This window comes from Otolemur garnettii, unplaced genomic scaffold, assembly GCF_000181295.1.
Source record: "Otolemur garnettii isolate 467f Iridium unplaced genomic scaffold, OtoGar3 scaffold00021, whole genome shotgun sequence".
Classification (NCBI taxonomy): Eukaryota; Metazoa; Chordata; class Mammalia; order Primates; family Galagidae; genus Otolemur; species Otolemur garnettii.
Genome location: NW_003852416.1, coordinates 17,760,224 through 17,766,402, shown reverse-complemented (window position 1 = coordinate 17,766,402; position 6,179 = coordinate 17,760,224). Strand labels below are relative to the sequence as shown.

Here is a 6,179-nt window from a genome sequence, read left to right as displayed (position 1 = left end):
TTTTTTTTTTTTTTTGAGACAGTGTGACTCTGTTGCCCTGGCTAGAATGAAGTAGTGTCCTCAGTCTAGCTCACAGCAGCCTCAAACTTTGGGTTCCAGTGATCCTCTTGCCTCAGCCTCCCAAATAGCTGGAACTACAGGCATGTGCCACCACTGTGCCTGGCCAATCTTTAAATTTTTTTATAGAGACAGGATCTCACGGCTGATCTCAAACTCCTAGTCTCAACTGATCCACTTTGGCCTCCCAAAGTGCTAGGATTACAGGTGTGTGCCAGCACACCCACCTAGAATGTCTTTTGCCGAACTTCCCATTGAGTGGGACCCACTTGCTATGAGTCTTTTCTGTACCCGTACTAACATTCCACTATGCCACTAGTGCCATTCTGCTCCCGAGTAAGTTTTCCCACAGTTTTGACTCATAAACAAAGCCTTTATGATCCTATGTTAGAAATGAAGATATCAGAACTCAGTTTAAGACTAATTTAATATCACATAAGCTGGTATATGGTAGGGATAGTTTTTCTATACATAATATCAAATGAAAAGAGAGAGGCTGATAGAATTTCAGTAAACACAAGGCCGGGTGGGGTGGCTCAGGCCTGTAAACCTAACACTCTGGGAGGCCAAGGTGGGTGGATTGTTTAAGCTCCGGAGATCAAGAGCAAGACCCCTATCTCTAAAAATAGCCAGGCATTGTGGCGGGTACCTGTAGTCCCAGCTATGGGTGCTGCCCCGATGGGAGTTTTGTTTCCACTTCATCATTGCCTGAAATCCAGACTAACCTGAAGTCACCATCTGGGATGTTGCTAATGATAGAAGGGAAGACTAATGGAAGGTTTCACATCAGCGAGAAATATTCTGGCCTCTAAGTGACATATAGCACTTCCAATCCCAGTGTTTTAGTTAGAGTTAGTCCCAAAGCCTCACCAGTCATAAAGGGTTCAGGAAGTTCAAGCCTACCCATGTGCCCAGAAGGGAAGAAGTAGAACTACTTGGTGCGCATGAAAACCAATGGATGAGATTTTTTTTTTTTTATTAAAAGCATGAGTTTACAAAACAAAACAGGTTATAAAAGCTGAGAAATACTGTCTTAGATCATATATATTGCAGCATAAAAGTTAGAAGTTGGTTTATCTTAGGTAAACAGCTATTGGAAAAATGTCTTGAGAGGGTAATAATAGAGTTGGATTATCTAGTAGAAGGATTTATTTCTAAAATTATAAGTAGGCCAGGTGCAGTGGCTCACGCCTGTGGTCTTAGCACTCTGGGAGGCTGAGGCAAGTGGATTACTTGGGTTCAGGAGTTTAAGACCAGACCGAACAAGAGCGAGACCGCATCTCTACTAAAAACAGAAAAAATTAGCCAGTCATTGTGGCAGGCACTTCAGTCCCAGCTACTCAGGAGGCTGAGGCAAGAGGATTGCTTGGACCCACAAGTTTGAGGTTGCTGTCATCTATGATAACACCACAGCTCTCTACCCAGAGAAACAGAGTGAGACTCTGCCCCCAAAATAAATACATAGAATAAAATTATAAAGTAATACAACAGTATCATGCATTGTGAGATTGCACTGAGGAAGTAAGAGAAAGGTAGATAAGCCAAGAATTGTTTAGATTTGACTCCCAGACACATGTGGAGCAAAGTGTCTCTTAAGCAAAGTGTCCACCCCCATCCAGGAGATGTGACAGGACTATGTCAGGTAGCCAGCTCACTCCGTGGCTCCTTCCTGGCCTCTGTAACATTCCCTGAGGGTTCCTCTGCTAGTGTCTAGTCTTAAATCGGCCTGCACTCATAAGGAGGGAAGTGGAAGTTAAGTTTCATTCGTGAACTTGGGCAGGACCAAAAGGGAGACTTCTAAATTCAATTTATGTTCTCTCATTAGGAATGGGTTTTTTTTTCTGTCTGTGGATGAGTAAAAGGGAAAAACCCTCTGTCTGTTATCCTTTGCCTGTTCTCTTGTTACAAGGCTCCAACAAGAAAGTTTGGTTGAACCATGATGTCTTCTGAAAGCAGTCAGTGCCTTGGGTCAGTGTTGCCAGCCTGCTAGGGCTGGGAGGCCATGTCACCATCCCATCTTGCTTGGTAGAAGGCAGCATGGTAGGGTGATTCAGCAAGAAAATCCCAGGGGAACAGAGAAAGAGGCATTAGTCTTTCCACACTATACCCTAAGTACCAGTGGCATCTTTTAAAATATTTTATGTATATAAATAGCAAAGGAAAACAGGAATTTATTCATTTACAAGTCTATTTAGGGGACAGGGAGACATTTTTTTCCTTCTCTTTTCTTTTTTTTTGAGACAGAGCCTCACTATTTCGCTCTCAATGGTGTGCCGTGGCTCACAGCTCACAGCAACCTCCAACTCTTTTTGGGCTTAAGTGATATTCTTGCCTCAGCCTCACAAGTAGCTGGAGCTATAGGTGCTCGTCACAATGCCTGGCTACTTTTTGGTTGTAGTTGTCATTGTTTGGCAGGCCCAAGCTGGATTTGGACCTGCCAGCTCCGGTATATGTGGCTGGTGCCCTAACCACTGAGCTACAGGCACTAAGTCTTTTTTTTTTTCCTTTTTTCAAACAATATTAATGTGGTTTAACTCTAAACAAGAAATACATGTGGAAATACTTCAAAAATTATAGGGGGCGGTGCCTGTGGCTCAAAGGAGTAGGGCACCAGCCCCATATGCCAGAGGTGGTAGGTTCAAACCCAGCCCCAGCCAAAAAAAAAAAAAAGAAAAATTTTAAACACAAATTGGTGATTATAAAATTAATGACAAAAAATGCACATAGTATTTATAATGGAGAAAAATGGAAGTTATTCAGGAATAGACAACAAATGAACAATAATATAATATATTCTCCTTTAATATATTATACCCTAAAATTATTCCTCAGATAAATTTTTTGAGAAAAAAATCTTCTCTCTACTATGAAGAAATACATGTTCATTTTAGAAAAATTAGGAAATACAGAAAAGCAAAAAATGAAGGAGCTGGTACCAGAAAATCTACTGTCCTGCTAACCAGATGATTAAATTCCTGATCATTCCTCTCTTTTTTCTGTCCACATGTACCTATTTATTTATTTATTTATTTGTAGAGACAGAGTCTCACTTTATCGCCCTCAGTAGAGTGCCAAGGTAAGTCACACTGCTCACAGCAACCTCCAACTCCTGGGCTTAGACGATTTTCTTGCCTCAGCCTCCCGAGTAGCTGGGACTACAGGTGCCCGCTACAACACCTGGCTATTTTTTTTTTTTTTTTTGGAAATAGAGCTGCAAGCTGTCGCCCTGGGTAGAGTTCTGTGGATCACAGCTCACAACAACCTCCAACTCCTGGGATTAAGCGATTCTCCTGCCTCCGCCTCCCAGGTAGCTGGGAATACAGGTGCCCACCACAACACTAGGCTATTTTTTGGTTGCAACCCTCATTGTTGTTTGGTGGGCTGGGGCTGGATTCGAACCCGCCAGCTCAGGTGTATGTGGCTGGCGCCTTAGCTGCTTGAGCCACAGGCACAGAGCCCACCCGGCTATTTTTTGTTGCAGTTTGGCTGGGGTCAGGTTTGAAGCCACCACCCTCGGTATATTGGGGCCAGCGCCCTACCCACTGAGCCACAGGTGCCACCCCACATGTACTTTTTTAAGCAAAAATTTGGATCATATTTCATATTGTTGTGTAATTTTCCTTTAATATCAGAAGCTCCTTATATGTCAAAAAATATGCTATGAATAATTTTTAAGATGATATTATTTCATTGTATGGCTACATTCTTAGAGGAATTTAAAAAAAGCCTATCCAGAAATTGATTTATTAATTTTTAATATAAAGCTAGCAAAAATAAAATTAGTCACAGATTTTTTTTTTTGAGTCACAGATATTTTTAAAATTTAATTTGTTTCTAGTTTTATAATTTGAAAGCAGAGTCAGACAGTGGCTCGTGTCTATAATCCCAGCTGCTTAGGAGGCCGAGGATCACTGAGCCCAGGCTAGCAAGGTCCTATTAAAAATTTGGGTGGTGTCTGTAGCTCAATGGGTAGGGTGCCGGCCACATGCACTGAGCCTGGCAGGTTTGAACCCAGCCCAGGCCAGTTAAAACAATAATGATAACTCCAACAACAAAAAAATAACCAGGCTTTATGGAGGGTGTCTGTAGTCCCAGCTACTTGGGAGGCTGAGGCAAGAGAATTGCTTGAGTCCAAGAGTTGGAGGTTGCTGTGACGCCACAGCACTCTGCCCAGGGTGATAGCCTGAGACTCTGTCTCAAAAAAAGGGGAGGGGTGGCGCCTGTGGCTCAGTGAGTAGGGCTCCATATACTGAGGGTCGTGCGTTCAAACCTGGCCCCAGCCAAACCGCAACAAAAAAATAGCCAGGCATTGTGGCAAGCACCTGTAGTCCTAGCTACTCGGGAGACTAAGTCAAGAGAATCACCTAAGCCCAGGAGTTGGAGGTTGCTGTGAGCTGTGTGACATCACCATGGCACTCTACCAAGGGGTATACAATGAGACTGTCTCTAAAAAAAAAATTAAAAAAAAATTTTAAAAATTAGCCCAGCATAGTAGTGTACATCTGTATTCCCAGGTACTTGGAAAGTAAGGTAGGAGGGTCACTTGAGCCCAGGAGTTTGAAGTTGCAGTAAGCTATGATTATGCCACTGCACTCCAGCCTGGGCAACAGAGCAAGACCTTTCTTTTTTTTGTTGTTTGTTTGTTTGTTTGTTTGAGACGGAGTCTTACTTTGTCACCCTGGGGTTGAATGCTGTGGCACCATCATAGCTCATAGCAACCTTAAACTATTGGGCTTAAGTGATCCTCTTATCTCAACCTCCTGAGTAGCTGGGATTACAGATGCCCACCACCACACCCAGATAAATTTTCTGTTTATTTATTTTTGGGGGAGACAGTCTCACTTTGTCACCCCTGGTGGAGTGCTATAGCATTATAGCTCACAGCAACCTTAGACTCTTGGACTCAAGCGATTCTCATGCCTCAGCCTCCTGAGTAGCTGACACTACAGGCACCCACTACAATGCCCATCTTTTTTTTTTTTTAAGATATAAGGTCTCAAAAAAAAAAAAAAAGACATAAGGTCTCGCTTTAGCTCAGGCTAGTCTCGATCTTATAAGTTCAGATGATCTGCCTGCCTCAGTCTCTTAGAGTGCTGGGATTACAGGCATGAGCCACCATACCTAGCCTAAATTTTCTATTTTTAATAGAGACAGGATCTCACTCTTGCTCAGGTTGGTCTCAAACTGCTGACCCCACCTCGGCTTCCCAGAGTGCTAGGATAATAGGTGTGGGCCACTGTGCCCAGCTAAGATCTTGTCTCTTAAAAAGAAGAAGAAAGAGAGAGAAAGAAGGAAAGAAAAGAAAATGAAAGGAAAGAAAGAGAAAAGAAAAGAATTGGATTATGAGAAAGAAGAAAATTTAAATTTCTCATAATCCTACTCCTTTAAGGTGTCATTATTTTTTTGTTTTTCCTTTCGTTCTTTTCCCCCCTTGTATATGTGTGTGTGTGTTTTAAACAAAATTGCTCATTAATTAAAAGCACATACATTTAAAAGTCTTTTCTGCATACATTTGAAAATTGAGAAGGAAGTATATTGAGGTTTGGTGAGATTTTCCGAGTATGATCCAAAAGACAGCACAATGGGAAATGAGAGGGCTGGGCCTTTACCTTTTTCCTATACCTTTCCCCGGAGCAGAGAGGAAGAGGGCAAGGCTGCTGCACGCCCTGAGTCTAATGGAAGTACAGGCAGGCCACGGGGAGGTGGGAGTAAATTGTGGCAGTGGGAGGTGGAATTATACGGTATCGGGATTATGTTGAGAGCAGAGGAAGTCATTTTCACTCTCTAAGGAAGAGATAGACCTCAGGCAATTAGAATTTTTCCACCTCTAACTTTACTGATTCTTGTATTATAGAGGCATATGCAGTTGAGGGAAGCCTCTGATCTTTTTGGTGATGTTAGGGAATCCTAAACAGGAGGCTTCTGAGGTCCCTTACAGTTGCTAGTCTTCTAAGTTGGGGGTACAGGAGATGGGCACCAAGAAAGTCTGAAGCATTTTCTCAGAGATTTATTAAGAGAGGAAACGGATGCTTCCAAAAAGGCGAGCATATTTAATACCCATCAAACCTAAAATACAAGAGGACTGATCAATGGTGCTAAAGAGATGCCTCAGCACCCATCCT

General features: G+C 42.5%; 1 protein-coding gene across 3 annotated transcripts in view; it reads left to right on the top strand.

Annotated features, from left to right (window-relative positions):
- The window catches only part of WBP1L (WW domain binding protein 1 like), a 79,557-nt gene that overhangs the window by 67,230 nt on the left and 6,148 nt on the right, over window positions 1–6,179 (top strand). The gene's annotated exons all lie outside the window — the stretch shown is intronic.